Source organism: Propithecus coquereli, unplaced genomic scaffold (genome assembly GCF_000956105.1).
Source record: "Propithecus coquereli isolate 6110/MARCELLA unplaced genomic scaffold, Pcoq_1.0 Scaffold48, whole genome shotgun sequence".
NCBI lineage: Eukaryota > Metazoa > Chordata > Mammalia > Primates > Indriidae > Propithecus > Propithecus coquereli.
In genome coordinates this window covers 1355083-1376235 of record NW_012150618.1, presented here as the reverse complement: position 1 = coordinate 1376235, position 21153 = coordinate 1355083, and the positions used below count along the sequence as shown (strand labels likewise).

The 21153-nt window shown below is 40.6% G+C and overlaps 1 protein-coding gene and 2 pseudogenes across 1 annotated transcript in view; 2 read left to right on the top strand and 1 right to left on the bottom strand.

Moving 5' to 3' along the window:
- Positions 1-10800, bottom strand: part of LATS1 (large tumor suppressor kinase 1) — a 46506-nt gene extending 35706 nt beyond the window's left edge. Inside the window, exon 1 of the mRNA XM_012655562.1 lies at positions 10404-10800. The gene's annotated coding sequence lies outside the window, so the exon portion shown is untranslated. The remainder of the gene's footprint in view (positions 1-10403) is intronic.
- On the top strand, positions 6414-7479 carry LOC105819311 (annotated as a pseudogene).
- LOC105819310 lies at positions 10233-10935 on the top strand (annotated as a pseudogene).
- The last annotated feature ends 10218 nt before the right edge of the window (positions 10936-21153 follow it).

Sequence of the window (21153 nt, the reverse complement as noted above, 5' to 3'; positions counted from 1 at the left end):
TGAGACAGAGTCTCACTCTGTTGCCCAAGCTAGAGTGCCGTGGCATCAGCCTAGCTCACGGCAACCTCAAACTCCTGGGCTCAAGCGATCCTACTGCCTCGGCCTCCTGAGTAACTGGGACTACAGGCATGTGCCACCATGCCCGGCTAATCTTTTCTATATATTTTTAGTTGTCCAGCTAATTTCTTTCTATTTTTAGTAGAGATGGGGTCTCGCTCTTGCTCAGGCTGGCTTCAAACTCCTGAGCTCAAGCAATCCTCCCGCCTCGGCCTCCCAGAGTGCTAGGATCACAGGCGTGAGCCACCGCACCCGGCCTCCTTTTTACTCGTTTGTGATTTTTTCTAGTTATAAAAACATGTATCCTCATTGAAAAATTCAAGTATTTATATAAATATTACATAAATATAGAAAGTAGAAGTTCCTCATAATTCATCTCTCTTACCAGGGAAAATCACTGTAGTGGGCTGAAAACTGGCCTCTCAAAAGATATCCACCTCCTAATCCCCGGAACTTATAAATTTTATCTTATTTGGAAAAAGGGACTTTGCAGATGTAATTAAATTAAGGATCCTGAGATGCAGAGACTATCATGGGTGAGTCCTACATGTAATTACAAGTGTCCTTACGAGAGGCAGATTTGATTCACACAGAAAAGGGGTGGGGGGGGGGCATGTGATGATGAAGGCAGACACTGGAGTGATGTGGCCAGAAGCCAGGTAATGCCTGCAGCCAACAGAGGCTGGACGGGGCAAGGAACAGCTTCTCTCCTAGAACCTAGGAGGGAGAGCAGATTTGTCGACGCCTTGATTCTAGACTTTTGGCCTCCGAAACTGTGAGAGGATAAATTTATGTTGTTTTAAGCCACGAAATTTGTAGTGATTTATTACATAAACCACAAGAAACTAATAATAATCACCATTAATACTTCATATTCTGACATATACTATTAACCAAAATAGGATAATATACAAAATAATGACATTTCATTCTTTTACATAATCATGTGCACTTACAAGAAGAGAATGTAGTGTTGCCCAAATTTATCTTATTTAAATTTTTTTCCCCTAGAGCATTTCATGAGCTTCATGTTCTATGGAATATACTTTAGAAAATGCTGGACCAGAGAGATTCATTCTAGTCTTCTATTTTATAACTCTGTGCTTTGATGATGTAATTCCTAATATTGCTAATATCCGAGTACACAATGGTCACAGAAACGACAGTTCTGGTAAATGTGTAACAATGTGTTTTAGCTTTATATAATTGAAAACTTATTTTAAGCTTATCTCTTTCATCTACATGTTGAAATACTTGTGAATAAAATATAAGGTCTGGAATTTATTTCAAAATTATTTGGCTGTGTGCTGAAGTGGATGGGGATATAGATGAGACAAAGTGGTCATAAGCTGAAGACTGTTCTAGCTGGGTAATGGGTATATGAGGGTTCATTGTACTATTCTTTTTACTTTTGTGTATGCTTGAAATTTTCCAAAATAGAAAGTTAAAAAAGGAAAAGAAATGACTATAGTGCTTTGGATCTTGGAATGGTTCTGCTACAAATTCTTATTCAAATACAACATGCATTTAAAATATACAAGGATTTATTTAATTTAAAGAAACCATTATTCCCATGAAACAGTATCACTTCAACATTAGCTTTTCAGGGGAATTAACAGAAATATTACATTTAAACATTCATTTCAATTGTAAGATGATCTGATCTTCTGATTTCAAAAATGTTGGAATGAAGGAATTGCAGTATGTCTTTATCCAATTGCTATTCTTAAATGTATTGTTGCAGAGACCATATTCACATATAGTACTTGCCTCCATTTTCCAGATAGCTCTGGCCAAAGCCCGGTGAGGAGATGTGACATGCTTGACTTCTGGGCTGAGGCAGTTAAAAGCCAGTGTGCTTCAATGACAAGGTAGGTCATATTATGAAACGGTGGCTTTACAATATGGAGAGAATGTGGATTCCTGAGTCACTGGATGGAGAGCCCCTACTGATCACCATAAGACTTTGTGTTTGAGTATGACAGACATTTCTGTTGTGTTACGCCATTGATATTTTGGGATTTGTTACCACAAAACAGCCTAATAATATTGTGGAAATAGACAAAGACTGCCCAAATGAGAACAAGCAGAGGCTATTTAATCAGACATTGCTATAGGAAGGGGAATTAGTCACTGTTACTTGCATTTGGCAGAGATTCAAAGGCAGGCAGGGGAGTAGGAAAGCTTTATACTAAAAAGGGGGAAAGACTTCAGGTATGTTTGAACTATAGGTTGTTGGCATGAGGAACTGGAGGGGGGCTAACTATTATAGAAGAGGCACATCCTATGTGATTGATTTGGGAAGCAGGTTTGGCTTTCTCTGGTTGGTCCTGATCTAGAAGTAGGCACAAAAATTAGGGAAGCTGATAGTTATAGACCAAGTCCTGACTGTTTGGGCCTACTGCTACAGAGGTCATGGGTCAGAGTTCTAGTTTCATACATGATTTGGCTATTGTCCATTTGTATATCCATTCTCTCATTATCCTAATGCAGAAATTGGTACCTAGAGGTGCGGTACTGCTAAGTAAAAACCTATGCAGTACTGGCTTAATGGTCAGGCTGAGGGCTGTGAGGAAACTGATACTAGAGCCTGGAAAAATGGAGAAACATGCTTTACAGTGGCAAAATATTTGGTAAAGCTGTTGCCTATAATAACTTTTCATATGACTGCACCTTTTCATATGATTAACCTCGTATGCCTACTGTTCTTGTAGTTGTATGAAAAGGGTTTGGAAAAGAGAATCTTGGAAGCGTGTATTGGCTGCTATTGGCTATTTGGCAAACTATTATAAGTAAATGATGAGTTGAAGAAAGAAGCTGCTGATTTGAAAGTAGAAATAGAAAACAGAGTTCAGAAATTTAGTCTTGAAGGACTGGAAAAGCAGCTTGCACCTAGACTCCATACAGGAAGAGATAGGATTGAAAGACTGAGCACAGATGCCCACTGAAACCTCTTAGCTAACTAAAGTACCTCGGTGGTAAAGATCATATTAAGGGTATAGCCTTCCAATTCAAACCTAATAGCCCCAAATAACCAATTGAGAAGAAGAGGAATGGAAGCTCTCAAACCTTTGGATGAGTTAACTAACACATGTGAACTTTGGTTGCGGTCATAGACACATGGAACTGATGGAAACCAAACAGATCAGAAGAGGCTTACTAACTTTGAGAAAACCCTTTTGTTGGAAAAAAAAAATTATCTTTAATTACTTCAAGCTCAGACTAAAAAAGCTTTTGTCTACTCAAAATTTAAAACCCTTGGGTTCCCAACTTCTAGGAGGAATAGGCTATTTGAGAAAGATTTGCACCTTCCAAAGGGAATATTCCCCCAACACCCACTTCACATGTGGCCAAGGATGATAATGGAAAAAGAACATGCCAGGAGGTTCTTGGAGGGTCTAAGAGAACAATGGCTAAGGGTTAGGGAGAACAATGGATGAGAGAGTTCCTTCTAGATAATTGAATGAAGGTCTAATCAAGGAATCTTCCCTAACTCCAGGGCTAGTAACTTACACAAGATCTGCCTAGGGAGATTTCAGAGTTATTATAGATCAGCAATTGCTGTGTATCTCTGATTCTTCTCCTTTTCTAGTAAGAGTTCTTGTTATGGCTCTCCTATCCTTGTTCCATTGGGTATTATGGTGAGTGAGTGAGTGAGTGAGTGAGAGGGAGAGAGAGAGAGAGAAAAGCAAAGAGGGGAGAAAAAGAGAAAGAGCAGAAGGCAGTTTACTTCACAGATCTCTGGACCAAGAGGAAACATATCTGGACCTGATGGAGAGATTACAGGGCATGTGGACCACAGGAGCTTGGAATCTAGCTTCTACCACTGAATAGGGCCCATTTTGCTAGTAAAAGAATAACATAGTAACATAATGAACATCCTTCCACAGCAATAGGTATCATGTTTTCTTGATTCTAAGATGCAGTTTTCCTATATTTTAATATTTCTAAAATCAAGAACATCTTAAGATCAAAACTAAAAGAAATGTTCCAGCTCCAAAGCAGAGAAGTTCTGGAGTAGCAGACACTGCACATGCCTAACTTAACCATAAATAAAAAGTGAAATCTCCTTGTCAGCTCAATTGTGTTATTTTCATTGGCAGCACCACGTGATCCTCAAAATGTTTGAAAAGATTCCACTGTGATGTAGTATTGTGTACTCCAACTATCATTCAGTAGGCAATGCAATTAAAGACAAATAATTGCCAAATTTAAGTGAGATCACAGAATTTTCGAAGGTAAAATAGACTCAAAGTACATGAAACATCTGTCAAAACTTTTGGAGTTATTCATACCTTCAGAAGAAGCTGTTTAATTTCCAACAATAAGTAACTCAAGGAAAAAAAACAAAACTAAGAGTAAGCACAGGAAGAAAAGGAAGAAAAACCTTAGTATTCATCAATATGCCTTAAAATTACACAATCATAAAGACAACAAAGAGGTTGAAGATAATTAGCTAGGGTTATGAAAAGCAGCATGTCATCATGATGTTAACTTCTGAAAGCCCAGAGTAATTCAGAAGAAACCTGGATTCTGAACATGAATAAAGCTGGGACTCAACCTTTATTGTAACAGATGAAAATAGTATACAATTGAAAGGATAAATATATGCTACTAATGATTAATAAAAACTATGTTTATTTTCTTCCCCCTGAAAAACTGCTACTAAATAGATGGTTTGTCTTAGATTTAGTGGTGTTTCAGAACTAAGAAAATGACAGTTCAGCCTCATCCCTTTTAATATTTGCATATTAAATTTCATCATGTAGCTATACTATAATTTATGTATCCCCAACTGATGGACATTTAGGTTGTTTCCTACTTTTATTTATTAGTAGTTACCTGTTGTTTCCCACTTTTATTTATTTATTTATTTTCCTGCTGAGGAAGCATCCCATTTTTTTGCTATTATAAAATAAGATTGCAAACATTGATAACATCAATTATATTGGTACTTATTCTAGTTCTGAGGATGGGTGGTGGATTCATGGATGTTCACTGTATTATATGTAATAGAACATGTACATAGCATATTCCTTATTCCATATTCCATATCAAAATTAGTTAATAAAAATATGCTACAACAAAAATTCTTGTACACACATTGCTGAACATTTTCCTTAAGATAAATTCCCAGAAATGGAATTGCTGAACTGAAGAAAATGCATATTTAAAATTCTGATACTTATTGTCACACTGCCTTCCAGAAAGGTATACTAATTTAAATCCCTTCAACAAGGTATGGTCAACACTGGCATTATCAAATCTTAATAATCTTTGCTACTATGACATGTGAAAATTCAGATTATTACTAGGCAAAGAGAATTTTTAAAAGAACTCTTGAAAGCAAACAGCTTACCTCTTTTCTTCTTTAACCTATGTTATGCTGGTGCCAGATTAGTCTTCTTAATGAACAGTTCTGATCATATCACCCCCCTGCTCCATAACCTTCAATGACTCCTTTAACCTAGTGGTTAAAGTAAGAGCTCTGGAGTCAAACTGATTGCGTATGAATCCCAGCTCTACCATTCACTAGCTGTGTGACCTCTAGCAAGCTATTCAGCCTCTGTGCCTCAGTTTCTTCATCTTCAAATGTGGGCGATAATAGGTCCTATTTCACAGGATTGCTGTGAGCATTAAATAAGTTTAATCCATGTCAAATGTTTACAACAAATCCCTGACTCAGTAAGTGTTAGTATCTTCCTATGTCTGACCCACACTCTTTCTACTGTCTTACTCAGACTCTCCCACTATCTCGGTATGTGTACCTATACCCTAACCAAGACAAATGACTTGCTCTCAGTTAACATACCTTGTGCTTTTCTGCTTTCAAGTCCTTACTCATCCTGTTTATTCTTTTTGGGAGAACCCTTGCCACATTTCTTCTTATGGAAATTATACCCAATTTTTAAGGCCCCATTCAAATACCTCCTTCAACCAAAGCTGTTAGCTGTTATCTTCCTCTGAACTCCAAATGCACTTTGCACAATTCAAATAAAACTTATGTTTTTGCCCTATTCATGTTCTTGTCTTATTCTTCCTACAAGTTCACAGATTTAAAGAGCATAAAGTGTCTTGCTTGGAGGTTTTGTTTTTTTTTTCTTTAACAGATAAAGAAATAGATCCAGAGAAGTAAATTGATTGGCCTACTAAGGTCATGTAGTCAGCTGGCGGAAATGCTAGGAATGGACTTCTTTAACCTATTCCAGGCCTCACTTCTTCATACCTACAGCTTGAACTTCCTAAGGGAAAGGATCATGACTCATTTTTTTTTTTTTTTAAATTACAGACAGGGAGCAGTCCCTGGGCGAGCCCCCATTTCACCAGGCCCCCGGCTTGGGGCGCCTTCCTACCCCATGGCGGGACACCTGGCTTCGGATTTTGCCTTCTCACCCCCGCCAGGTGGTGGAGGCGATGGGCCAGGAGGGCCGGAGCCGGGTTGGGTTGGCCCTCGGGCCTGGCTAAGCTTGCAAGGCCCTCCCGGAGGGCCAGGAATCGGGCCGGAGGTTGGGCCAGGCTCCGAGGTGTGGGAAATCCCCCCATTCCCCCCGCCGTAGGAGCTGTGTGGCGGGATGGCATACTGTGCACCTCAGGTTGCAGTGGGGCTAGTGCCCCAAGGTGGCCTGGAGACCCCTCAGCCCGAGGGCGAGGCCGCAGCTGGAGTGGAGAGCAGCTCTGAGGGGGCCTCCCCCAAGCCCTGCCCTGCCCCGCTGGGTGCTGGGAAGCTGAAGGAGAAGCTGGAGCAAAACCCTGAGGAGGCCCCGGACGTCAAAACTCTGCAGAAAGAACTAGAGCAGTTTGCCAAAGTCCTGAAGCAGAAGAAGATCACCCTGGGGTACACCCAGGCCGACGTGGGGCTCACCCTGGGGGTTCTCTTTGGGAAGGTGTTCAGCCAAACCACCATCTGCCGTTTTGAGGCTCTGCAGCTCAGTTTCAAGAACGTGTAAGCTGCGGCCCCTGCTGCAGAAGTGGGTGGAGGAAGCTGACGAAAATCTTCAGGAGACATGCAAAGCAGAGACACTAGTGCAGGCCCGAAAGAGAAAGAGAACGAGCGTCGAGAACCGAGTGAGAGGCAACCTGGAGGACTTGTTCCTGCAGTGCCCGAAACCCACCCTGCAGCAGATCAGCCACATCGCCCAGCAGCTTGGGCTCGAGAAGGATGTGGTCCCAGTGTGGTTCTGTGACCGGCGCCAGAAGGGCAAGCGATCTAGTGGTGACTACTCACAACGGGAGGAGTTCGAGGCTGCTGGGTCTCCTTTCTCAGGGGGACCAGTGTCCTTTCCTCTGGCCCCAGGGTCCCATTTCGGTACCCCAGGCTATGGGAGCCCTCACTTTACCACCCTGTACTCCTCAGTCCCTTTCCCTGACAGGGAAGCCTTTCCCTCTGTCTCCGTCACCACTCTGGGCTCTCCCATGCGTTGAAACTGAGGTGCCTGCCCTTATAGGAATGGGGGCCTGGGCAAGGGGAGAAGCTCGTGAAGGAGAACCTGCAGTTTGTACCAGGGCTTTTGGGATTAGGTTCTTCAATCATGAAGGAAGGAATTGGGAACACAAAGGGTGGGGGCAGGGAGTTTTGGGGGAGCTTGTTGGAAGGTGAAGTTCAATGATGCTCTTGATTTTAATCCCCACATCACTCATCACTTTTTTCTTAAATAAAGAAGCCTGGGACACGGTAAAAAAAAAAAAAAAAAAAATTACAGACAGGGTCTTGCTCTGTCGACCAGGCTTGAGTACAGTTGCTTGATCATAGCTCACTGTAACCTCAGTTTCTGGGGCTCAAGTGATCTTCCTGCCTCAGCCTCCAGAGTAGCTGGGACTGTAGGTGTACACCACCACACCAGGCTAATTTAAAAAAATTTTTTTTGTACAGAAAGGGGTCTTACTCTGTTGCCCAGGCTGGTCTCGAAGTCCTGGCCTTAAGTAATAACACCTCACCTCCCAAAGTGCTGTGATTACACAGGTGTGAACCACTGCACCCAGCTGTCACTCATTTTTTGAAGGGGCACTTAAATTGCTGAGACTGAATAGATACAATCTCCCTTCTCTGGAAAGTTTAGAACCTCATCAAAAATACAAACGTCAGTAAATCCAAACAAATGTTGTTGATTAGTTGGTCCAACGAGGAAAAAACAAGGTACCATCACGTAGTAAGATTTCAAAGTATAAATTTGGGTTGAATTAAGTTTATTAAAAAGGTAGCCTAGCTGGGCCTAGTAGTGTATGCCTGTAGTCACTGGGCAAGCTGAGGTGGAAAGATGACTGGAGCCCAGTACAGTCTGGGCAACATAGTAAGACCCTGTCTCTTAAAAAAAAAAAAAAAAAAAAAAGGTGTCCTGTCCCAATGCTTTGACTAGATCAGTTATGAGAATAGCATACAATAATATGTACTGTTTCTTTCTTAGCAGCATAGTCTTAGTTGTTTAGACAGCAACATTCAAGAATCTCTGCATACTGACGTTTTCTTCCATTCACTTTATAAGAATTAACTGATCAAAAGTGAAAACAATCACTATATTTTCATCTTCATGCTGAAAAATAATTGCCATCTCTACTTGACAAAATGTTATTCAATAACTAATTATTGTGGTGTATAAAAATCCCCTAATATGACAGTGTGTGGTGGCTCATGCCTGTAATCCTAGCATTCTTGGAGGCTGAGGTGGGAGGATCGCTTAAGGTCAGGAGTTGAAGACCAGCCTGAGCAAGAGTGAGACCCTGTCTCTACCAAAAATAGAAAAAATTAGCCAGGCATCCCAGCTACTCTGTGACTCTGTGGCGGAGGGGGGCACTAGGCAGAGGCAGGAGGATCACTTGAGCTCAGGAGTTTGAGGGTGCAGTGAGCTATGATGATGCCACAGCACTCTAACCAGGGTGACAGAGCAAGACTCTGTTTCCAAAAAAAAAAAATCCCCTAATATAAACTTCTAATGTTCTAAACTTATAACTAAATATAGCTAAATAACTACAGTTAGAACTGTTATATTTATGCAGAATAACATATTTATACAGAATAACAAAGACCAGCAATGAAAACAAAAACAAAAATAAACACCTACAGAATGAAAGCCAGATATCACACATAAAAAATGTAGCGTAAGTATTTTTTATTTGCTTTTGGAGAGCAGCAAGGCATATTCAATCAATATTCAGGCATAGAAAGAATGTGCCTTTTCCAGCATGGGCCATGATCTAGTTTCTTGCAATAGCAGCTGATCACAGGAACACAAGGTTACTTCTTTTACTGCTCAGTCAAATTCCTCCACTGCCTTAGGGAATCAACTAGCCCATTTTACCTGTCTGTCAACTTATTCAAAAGAAAGACATAATCTTAGTTAAAACAATCACCAATGTAAGCACCTTAGCAGAGAACATTCATTCCAATCATAATGTCTTACCTTTTCTTCCTCCTGGAGGAAAACTGGTAAAAAATTTTAACCTTCAATAAATAAACCATAAAGATCTGACAAGCTTCGGGATCCCAGCATTCAAATCCATTTCCCAAACTGGAGTGATACAATATTATTTGTATGCCTGAGATTATACTTATTGCTCACTAGACTTATGAATAACTTCTAGACGATGATACATATTTTAAAAAGCCATATTAACATATAAGTCGACAAACACTAAACTTTTCTTTCCTTAGAAAATGACTTTCCAGGAGAAATCAGAGAATGGGGATATATCAAGTCATCTAAGAGTTATTCTTAGAGCTACAGATTGTTTCAGGTTATAATAAACAATGTCCCCCTTACTTGTATTTCCTTCATTTTCTGTAGTTATATATATCCTCCTACTCCATAAAGATTCCTCCATCTCTCCCACCACTTCCAACTATAAACACTAACCTAACATCACAGTGGCCTATAAATAGAGATTCCCAGGATTTCTTCAAGGTATACCCAGGGTCAGGGTCCTCTGGGATCCAAAGAACTGTAGCTCTTTCACTGCAATTTTCCTTCAGAATCACCTTTCGCGTTCCTTCCCTCCTAGACACGGCTGACTCGGGTGTATTGGGGGTGGGGTGGGAAGGAGTCAGTCCGCGCGAGGCCGCCAGCAAGACAGGCTCTTCCCAGCCTAACCTGCACCCCCTAGGCAGAAAAGCCTGGGGCTCTTCCTGCAGCACCCGGCGCGGCCAACCCTCGCTTCCCCAGGGAAGGGCTCAGCTCAGGTCAATGCAACCAGCCAAGTCAGGCCCGAACCGGGCCGGCTCTGCCCGCCAGTCCGCAGCAGCCCCTGGACCCCCGCCAGCGGGGATGGGCGTGGGCCCCGGCGGCCACCGCCCCGCCAATTCGGGCTACGGAGAAGAGAGTGAGCCCCACCCGCTACGCCGGCCCCGGACCTACCTGCAGGGGAGAGCAGGGCTTCTGGACAGCGGCCACGGGCCCGAGGACGGGCGCCGAGGCGGCCGGAGCCCGTCTCAGAGACCCCAAGTATCCCTGGTGCGGCAGGGCGGGGAGAGACGCCGGGGGCCTGCCGCAGGCCAGCGCAGCCCGTCGCGGGGGTCGCGGGGACCTGGCTCTCCCCTTAGCACCAGGCCACCGCTGCCGCCGCCATTTTGCCTTCCACTCCGTGTCGCCGCCGCACTCCGCTGCAGGTTTCCCGGATGTGGGCATTTCCCGGCGTCGCTTGCGCGGGGGCCGAGGACTGGGGGCTTCTGCCCGCCAGGCCGCCGGGAGCGAGCGCCGCAGTGGCCTCTGGCCTCGCCGGTCACCTGCTGGTCTGAGAGTTCGTGAGCGTCGCCCCACGACGCTCCCGCTGGCCACTGCCCAGATGACTCCCCCGCATTCGCGGGGCACGGCTCTCTCCCGCCCAAGCCCACTCCGTTTACTCAGTCTCTCTTTCCCCTTGAGTTCTTTCTCTGGACGGAGAGAGTAGAGAGTAAGGATGCGCATTTCAAGGAGCTTCATTCTCAGAAGGAAACAGCAGTGAGTTGCTCTCTGAAACGTCGCCGTGAACATCAGGATTCGAGATTTGTAGGGCTTTGAAGTAAAATTTTATTCTTGCTTAGAACTCTTTCCAGGAATAAATCTGTGAGCTTCGAACATCCGTATTTTCTGTGTCAGCCAGATAACATAATCTTGAATCAGGACCGATTGATTGACAGAGTTTAGAGATCTTTGTCAACCGAATCCGTAGAAGAGGCGGTCATTATTGCCATAATTGGAATTAGGTGACGGTGTGAGAAGAGGTTTTATTTATGGTTAGGTTTGTAATGGAAAATAAAAACCTCAAGACCCCCCCGCCCCCCAAATCCCTTATACCAAAGGGAAGGTCAAGCCTGGAGGCTGAGTCATACAAGACCCCCTTCCAAATGAATAGCTTTTACTAATAACATTATGCATTACAGAAAGGTAAAAGGTCTCTGGCATCTAGGAAGGTCTGCCCCCACAAATCATTCATAAGGAAATTCTTTGCTGGCCTCCCATAAACAAGGACATGCAAATTGTAACTTTAGGTCTGCAGGCTAAGTCTAGCTCCTAAAACTGTAATATGTTTGATTCCACATTGACAATGTTGATTCCAAGCTTATCTTTCCAGGTGCAGGACAGAGACAAGAGGAGATCAATCATTCCTCCACCAACCCAGAGCCATCTGCATAATTGATTCGTCCTTTACTCTCTTTTTCTCTTCAAACATTCACCTTATCTTGTATAAAATACAGATTTCCTGGGCACTAACTAAAGCCTCACAAGAATGTAACCATTTGTCTTGCTGCCTACCTACCCCTCTTCCTACATTCCCCCCCCCACCATTAAAGGAAACGTATAAATACTAAACCTCCTAAACAGCTCTTCTAATAAAAGTCACAGATACATCTGTGGCTTGTGAGTCCCTCCCTCCCTCCCACCCTGCAGGCACTCTAAAGCTGGCTTTAGTAATCCTCCATTGATTGAGATCCTTGCCTAGTCACTCATTTTGGGTTGTCAAGTTGAATGGGAAGTCTGGGATGGGATCATTGGATTTGTGAAGTTTGTAGGTGCCATCCACCCTTTGTAAAGAGTGTCTTTGCCAATTTTGCCTCATATAGTTAGTATTTTAAAATATCTCCTCATAATTTTTCTACTAGAGACTAACTATAAAAATAAAATATTAATATTAAAGACATTTCTCTGATGTTAAATTAATGACTGGCTACTGTATCCAGAAATTCAAATGTGAAAAACTCTGTTAAAAGATTACATCCCAAGACCATTTGGTTGAAAATCTATTTTCCACAAGCAGAAAGTTTGTAAAAGGTAGAGAATGACTCAAGATATGTCACTAAATAGTCCTGGTCTTACTTTTTTTTTAACTGAATGACTAAGTAACCTATGATGTCCTTTTTAGCCCTAAAATTACATGAATTATTTGAATCTAATAGGTTCACAGGCCTGCTTGCTCTGTCCAGAAGCATTATGTATATGGAAGAGCATACTGCCCCAAGAGTCCTGTCACCTGTCACCAACCCATGGAACTTCTTCACTTAAGCACCTCAATGCTCTGTAAGCCTAAAGGAAAGTATCTCCACGAACTTTTTTCACACCTGGCTAATTTTTTAAAAAAGTTTTTTTAGAGACATGGTCTTGCTCTGTTGCCCAAGCTGGAGTGCAATGGCGCAATCATAGCTCACCGTAGCTTCAAACTCCTGGGCTCAAGCGATCCTCCTGCCTCAGCCTCCTGAGTAGCTAGGACTACAGGCTAATTTTTAAATATTTTTGTAGAGACAGGGGTCTTGCTATGTTGCCCAGGCTAGTCTTGAACTCCTGGCCTTAAGCAATCCTCCTGCCTTAGCCTCCCAAAGTGCACGGATTACAGGTGTGAGCCAGGTGTGAGCCACCTGGCCCTCCACCAACTATTGTCTTTAGGAAAATTCCTAGATAAATCAAGGATCTCAGTGTGTAGGACTAGAAGCTTTACTCCTGTAAAGCAGAGGGAGAGATGAGCAGGGAAAGGAGAGAAGGAACCGACAAGATGAAAAGTGGCTGGGACTCTGGGTAGGGATGATGATGAAAGGCTGGGAAATACGATGGGTGCTGGACATCTAACAGTGGTGATGCCTGCCGTGGCATTTGAAGGTCTTTGTATTATTGTGATGGAAAACCCTTGGTCCACTTTCAGCCTACTTCAGCTCTTCAATGCTTCATGGGAGTGGGGCTTGTTAGTTTCATTTTGTTTTTAGCAATAGATATAGAGGCTAGATTTCATGCTTGGGTGATTGCTGGGAAGAACAGGGACAGCATACATGGAAGAAGTATTGACACCAATATGGTCCTGAGAACAGAAGCCCTCCCAGATATTCATACAATCTTAGGGGAAGACACCAAACTATGTGCAGCCCACACTTAAGTAATAGGGAGTTGTGCTCCACCACCTTGAGGGCAGAGAATCTCAATAAATTATTTGGAATTCTGCAGATTTTTCTCTTCTTCCACATTTATTTATTCAAATTTATTTATATTGGTATGAATTTATGGTTATTTTATACTTTGGGTACTTTGTTGCTCAAATTGTTTTAGCTTTGGCCTTTGGGAGTTGGCTTGTGTTCCTCTGACATACTCCAATTAGTTTGTTTTTTGCTTTTTTTTTTTTAATAACTTCCATTTTCTGGCACTATAATATGCTCAAAGCTATCTTGTATATTTCCTGCCCCAGTCCTGGAATCACCATTTCTCCAAGGAGCCCTGGTTTCTTTTGTTGGAAAACGGTATTAAAAACTAAATCTGGGTGCAAGGTGTGCTTCTTGCTACTGGGGTATCATTGATTCTAGGACCTCTCTGGCTAAGAAGTTTTTAAATTTAAGTTTATTCCACACACTTCAGGGGTAAAAACTGTTTTGATTTCTTGCAGCTATTATGATTATTTCTCTGTCACTCAGGCTAGAGTGCAGTGGTGTCATCAAAGCTGTTACAGCTATGATTTTTATAGTCTAGTATTAATTATAGTTTAGTTTCATATATCCATGGCCTATGCAAAAATCGTTTTGCAAGTTAATGCATTTCTGATGGCTGTGTGTTAGCTTGGTCTGTTAGCTACTGCCCACATAGTTTAGTCATGACAGTTTGGAACTGAACATTATTATTTTAAAAATTATTACGGGTACATAATAGTTGTATATCTTTATAGGGTACATGTGATGTTTTGATACAGGCATACAATGTGAATTAATCAAATCAGGGTAATTGGAGTATCCATCGCCTCAGGCATTTATCATTTCTGTGTGTTAGGAACATTCCAGTTCCACTCTTTTAGCTATTTTAAAATATGCCCTAACTTATTGACTGCAGTCACTTTGTTATGCTATCAAATATTGTTCATTCTATCTATCTAACTATATTTTTGTACCTGTTAGCCATCCCCATTTTATTCCCGCCCCCCTGCTACCCTTCCCAGCCTCTGGTGACCATCATTCTACACTCTGTCTCCGTGACATCAATTGTTTTTAATATTTAATTCCCACATGTAAGTGAGAGCATGCGAGATTTGTCTTTCTGTGCTTGGCTTATTTCAGTTAACATAATGTTCTCCAGTTCCATCCATGTTGCTGCAAATGGCAGGATTCCATTCTGTATATGCACCACAATTTCTTTATCAAATTCATCCACTGATGGACACTTAGGTTGATTCCAAATCTTGGCTATTGTCAATAGTGCTGTAATAAACATAGGAGTGCAGATATCTTTTCAATATGCTGATTTTCCCTCCTTTGGTTATATACTAGCAGTGAGATTTCTGGGTCATATGGTAGTTCTATTTTCAGTTTTTTGAGGAACCTCCATACAGTTCTCCATAGCGGTTGCACCAGTTTACATTCCCACCAACAGTGTACAAGGGTTCTCCTTTCTCCACATCCTCCCCAGTGTTCGTTATTGCCTTTTTGATAAAAGCCATTTTAACTGGGGTGAGAGGATATCTCGTAGTTTTGATTTGCGTTTCTCTGATAACCAATGATACTAAGCATTTTTTCATATACCTGTTTGCATGTCGTCTTTTGATAAATGTCTATTCAAATCCTTTGCCCATTTTTAATTGGATTATTTGCTTTCTTCCTATTCCTTTATTGGAGCTCCTTACATATTCTTTAGTCCCTTGTCAGATGAGTAGTTTGCAAATACTTTCTTTCATTCTGTGAGTTGTCTCTTCCCTTTGTTGACTGTTTCCTTTACTGTGCAGAAGCTTTTTAGCTTGATGTGATCCCATTTGTCCAATTTTGCTTTGGTTGCATTACTCAAGAAATCATTGCCCAGACCAATGTCCTGAGCATTTCCCCAATATTTTCTTTTAGTAGTTTCATAGTTTCAGGTCTTATTCCTAGGTATTTTGTATTATTTCTAGGCATTGTAAATGGGATTATGTTCTTGGTTTCTTTTTCAGATTGTTTACTGTTGGCATATAGAAATGTTACTGATTTTTGTATATTGATTTTGTGTCCCGCAACTTTACTAAATTTATTAGCTCTAATAGTTTTTATTTATTTTTTTGGGGGGTGGAGTCTTTAGGTTTCTGTAGATATTATTTTTTTAAGGGATACTCACCATTATACAAACAAGGATCTAGATATTATTTTTGAGTAATAAATATTTTTTACCTCATCAGCCAGCGTCTAGTCATTCTTCTTCTCCTGTACCCCCTAGGGTTTCCTACCCTCTTTGTACATCTCTAATGTAGGAAAATGTTTCAATGCTTGACGACTGTAGTCTAGGACCTAGCTGTTAGTTGTTCTACATTGCCTTTTAACATTAATGGTGGGTTAGCAAGATATTAATGAAAGAGTTCAAATTGTTGCATATCATATTTTGGGTCTCCCCAGGTTTCATATCTGTAAAAGAAGAGCACTACTACTGCTTCAGATCTTCTATTAGTTTGAGCTAGGTATCATATTGATACCTTAAGTTTAAATGATGGCTTGATATAAACTATACATTGGTGAAGTTATGTATATTTGTCGGACAAGACTCTGGATTATTAAGAGGATGTTTCTACAATATTATTAAACAGAAGTATTATTCATAAGAGACAAGGAATTTTTCAATTGTCAAATTTTTGATAGGATAGTTATAGCCCAGATATTTTCTCACAAGAGCCTTATAAACTAGAAAAATAAATGGGGCAGAATGTCAATAAACTAGTTTGGTTTACAAATACTTCAAGAACTGTAGGCAAATACCAAGATTCATGTGCCAGTGATAATTCAGAGGATTCTAATAGCGGGTCTAAGACCGTGTGTCCATTTAACATCTGCACTTACCAATGGGGTCAAAGTGTAGAGAGCATGATAGGCAATTCTGAAAATAATTAGCTTCTACAAAAGAGTCAAATAAAATTGTTAGTCCTTTCCTATAATGAAGTAAAATTTGTCTTAGAACAAGAAAATAGGCCTATCGTAAGGATCAAAAACCATCTGCATTAACTCAGGGATATGGGAAGTGTGGCTTAGGAGTAGCATGTGTGAAAATTTAAGGGTTTAAGTTCAACTAATCAGCAGTCTAATTTAACAAATGTTAGAATAGCTAAAATAAGCTGAGATAGCATTACAAAGGAATATCGTACCCAGAACCAGGATGGCAAGGTCTATCATAATCTCAGCAGACACCACCTGGAAGAGTGTCCATTTTGCAAGTCACACTTAACACATTAATTGCCACACTAGAAAAAAATTTTTCCCCGGGCCCATGGTGTTTTATTAAAACAAAATTATCCTTTCTAATTTGTTATTTTTTATTGTTTTCTGAGAGTTACATGCAATTCAATCCACATTTTTAGAATTGTCAATATTAATTGTAACAATATGATCAGTAAGTAAGATTTTCACAAACTATAGGGTTTTGCTTCACAAGGTCCCAGGGTTAAAACTAGCCTGAGTTTTAATGCATACAACTCACATGGCAATGTGTTAAACAGGACCTTTGGTAAATGGGATTATTTTTTAAAGGGATAACAATATTGTGAATTTAGTTCAGTTCACTGCCTACTATGCATCAGAAGCTGTTAAAACACTTAATACAACACTAAGACATGGTCCCTGTCCTTGATCTTCTGGTCCAGTAGGGGGAGACAGGCTCCTTAACACACTGCTACAAACACAATTTAAGTCCTGCTCAATGGGCTTTTAAAGCAGAGCACAATGTGGTCCAGATAGTTGGAGGCCAGCAAAAGCTTTCTGGAGAAAATGATACCTAAAAGGAGTCTTGAAGGGTAAGTAGGATTTAGCCAAAAAAGGCAAGAAAGACTGAGAAGGGCACCTTGCCTGAATAAGTTACAAGTAGTTTTGAATATTTGAACATGTGATAAGAGGAATTAAAATTTTTTTGTGGCTTCTAAGACAAATGGAAGCAAACTTCAGTTCAGTATATGAAAATTCATTTATTTAGTGAAAACCCACATTAAAGCACACCAACATAAAGCAGATTTGAATATAACATGATTGGTGATTGGCTTGTCTCATAGGCTCACATCATTTCATTAACCCACAACATGATTCAAGCTTTGTACAGGATTGAGTGTTCTGGATCCCACTCACACACTAAAACCCTACCACACACAATGGGGCATCAATTAGAGCTGTACAAATACGAAGAAAGTGCACTGGAAAATGGGAAACTTTCTCAGAGTACGTTTTTAAGTATAGGCTGAATGATAATTTGTTGGGAATCCTACAGAAGTGATGATTAAATTTAGGTTGGAGATGCCCTCCAAGGTAACTTCCACCTCTGCTACCAAAAGAAACTCTATCTATCGTGGCTCATGCCTGTAATTCTAGCACTTTGGGAGGCTTAGACGGGAGGATCTCTTGAGCCCAGGAGTTTGAGAACAGCCTGGGCAATACAGTGAGACCCCATCTCAAAAAAAAAAAAAAAAAGAAACTTTGATAGTTTCATGAATAGAGGCAGTGACAACGAATTAATAAATTAGTGTTATATACCATAAAGCTTATGTTTCTTATTAAAACTGGCAGAAATTGTCAATTGGTATAAAATGTAACACTATTCAAATGTACTTTCTTTTACTTATGGTTACAAGTATCCTTAAATCTAAGGAAAGCCTCAAACTTACAGCAATTGTTTCCAGTCAAGACAGTATTCTAAACCTATATGCCTGGCTCTCTTCTACCAATTATTTGCTATAATGATCAAGGGAAATTTTATACATTGCTGCTAGAAACTGCTAGCAACATAAATCAAAGCTTCCAAATTTTCAGCAAAGGTGAGGCCAAACAGGCTTGCCAGTCACTGTACGTGGAAAATGTGCCACCTGGGAGCTAGGGTCTTCCTGAAGTGAGAATGAACTCTAGGCCCATTCAGAGAAAGGATGTTAGCCTGCTGGGTAGGAGGGGAAGGTCCCTGCACTGGGTCAAGAGAGGGCCATTGCCTTAGTAGGCTTTAGGTTATGGCAATAGACATTCGTGCAACGGAACATATAAAGTCAAAGGAAAATCCATAGCTATGTTTTTATTATTGAATCAGAAGAGTGCAAATTGGACCTGAATCACTGCAAGCCATTTACAGTTTTCGTTTTTCCCATTTAGTATGGATGTATGTATTTCTCTGTAGGAATATTAATATGTTTAACTATAAGGTCCTGCTCCAGGCCCAGAGCCATTAACTGCTGCTAAAACAATGTTTTTCCTATAGAAACCAGCTTGTCTTACAGAATTTCTTAAATTTTGCACTTGGCTGGTTGTATTCCCATGTTGTCATCAACATGTTCTTTTGTCTCTAGGGCCTGGTAGAGAGGTAAATCAGGTTCCACTTTGTCGTTGTGAGTTGAGAAGCACAGCTAAAGTGAAAACACTTCTCATATTGACATTTAGGGTAACAGCAATTACGCGAATATTTGCTCTACTTCTTTTTAATGCTAGAAAAAAAAAATTTACCCTGAGCTGAAGAACTATGTTTATACTTACTCCTGGAATACCACAAAAGACAAGTAATTTCTCCTGGACAAGAATATTTCATAGGTGATGTTATTTACTCCTTTTATATCGCATTAGGAAGCACATAATGTCTACTTGTCCACTTTTGTGATACTAAGATTGATCAGTAGGTTCAGGTGTTGACTCCTTGATCTATTCATCATAAAATTAACCATCAGCAAAAAAAAAAAAAAAAAGGAATAATAGAGGGGAATATACGGATTAAAAGCAATTTAAGAGACATGTAATCCAATGGACCTTGTCTGTTGATGTGAACAAATCAACTATAAAAAATGTTTATGAATCCTAGCACTCTGGGAGGCCGAGGCGTGTGGATTGTTTGAGCTCAGGAGTTCGAGACCAGCCTGAGCAAGAGCGAGACCCCATCTCTACTAAAAAATAGAAAGAAATTACTTGGACAGCTAAAAATATATAGAAAAAATTAGAGCCGGGCATGGTGGCACATGCCTGTAGTCCCAGCTACTCAGGAGGCTGAGGCAGAAGGATTGCTTGAGCCCAGGAGTGTGAGGCTGCTGTGAGCTAGGCTGACGCCACGGCACTCTAGCCCGGGCAACAGAGTGAGACTCTGTCTCAAAAAAAAAAAAAAAAAAAAAAAAAAAAAAAGGTATGATTAATCTGGGAAATTTAAATAGTGCTTGGATATTTGATGATATTGAGAAATAAGAATGTAGTGTAGGCATGATAATGGTATCGTGCTTATGTTTAAAAAAGGTGGGTTCGAATCCTTTAGAGATATACAATGAAGAATTATAAATGAAATATGACATCTAGAATTTGCCTTAAAATTATCCAGAGCAGGGGTGGGGTCACAGGGAATGGACAACAGCAGAGATTAAGTAAGACTGGCTGTGTGTTTTTAACTGATGAAGCTCGTTGGTGAGTAAACAGGTTCATAAAATAACTTTTTATATGCTTAAAATTATCAATAATAGAAGAAAATTTCAGATATATTATGTTAAATAATTAAATTTCACTCACGCCTGTAATCCTAGCACTCTGGAAGGCCAAGGTGGGAGGATAGCTTGAGCTCAGGAGTTCAAGACCAGCCTGAGCAAGAATGAGACCCCGTCTCTACTAAAAATAGGAAGAAATTAGCCGGACAACTAAACATAGAAAAAATTAGCCAGGTGTGGTGGTGCACACCCGTAGTACTCGGGAGGCTGAGGCAGGAGGATCTCTTGAGCCCAGGAGTTTGAGGTTGCTGTGAGCTAGGTGATGCCATGGCACTTGCCCAAGCAACAGAGTGAGACTCTGTCTCAAAAAAAAAAAAGTAAATAATTAAATTTCACATGTAATAATTACATGCAAAATATGAAACCACAAAATATTTATATACACCTAGGATAGGGATAGCATGATGCCAGGGGCAGAAATTGTAAAAAAAAAAAAAGGAAATCAATTAATTTGACCATATGTAAAATGCAAAACTTCTATGAAAAGCATCACAGGCTAAAAAAATTTAAAAATACTTGTATCATATGACGAAAGGCAAAAAAAATTCTTCATATATGAAAAGATGTTACAAATTAATCAGAAAATGCCAAACTATCTCAGAAAATAAAAATGGCTAAGCATATAAGCAAGTTTTAAAAGAAGTACGGACTAGGCCGGGCGTGGTGGCTCACGCCTGTAATCCTAGCTCTCTGGGAGGCCAAGGGGGGCTCAAGAGTTCGAAACCAGCCTGAGCAAGAGCGAGACCCCGTCTCTACTAAAATTAGAAAGAAATTAATTGGACAACTAAAGATACATAGAAAAAATTAGCCGGGCATGGTGGCGCATGCCTGTAGTCCCAGCTACTCGGGAGGCTGAGGCAGAAGGATCGCTTGAGCCCAGGAGTTTGAGGTTGCTGTGAGCTAGGATGACGCCACGGCACTCTAGCCCGGGCAACACAGTGAGACTCTGTCTCAAAAAAAAAAAAAAAAAAACACAAACAAACAAAAAAAAAAGAAGTACTGACTAAATAGACATTACAGCACTAGTCATAACAGTGAGAAGCTGGAAACGTGAAATAACCAATAATGGGCAACCAGTTGAAATAAATTATGGTACACATATCTATACCTTAAAATATTAATGATATTAGAAAATGATTACTAGAGAAATGTGTTTGCTGCTAGGGAATGTGCATCTACAAAGATACTATGTGTGATATATTTTCATTTTTATAAAAAAATTATACACAT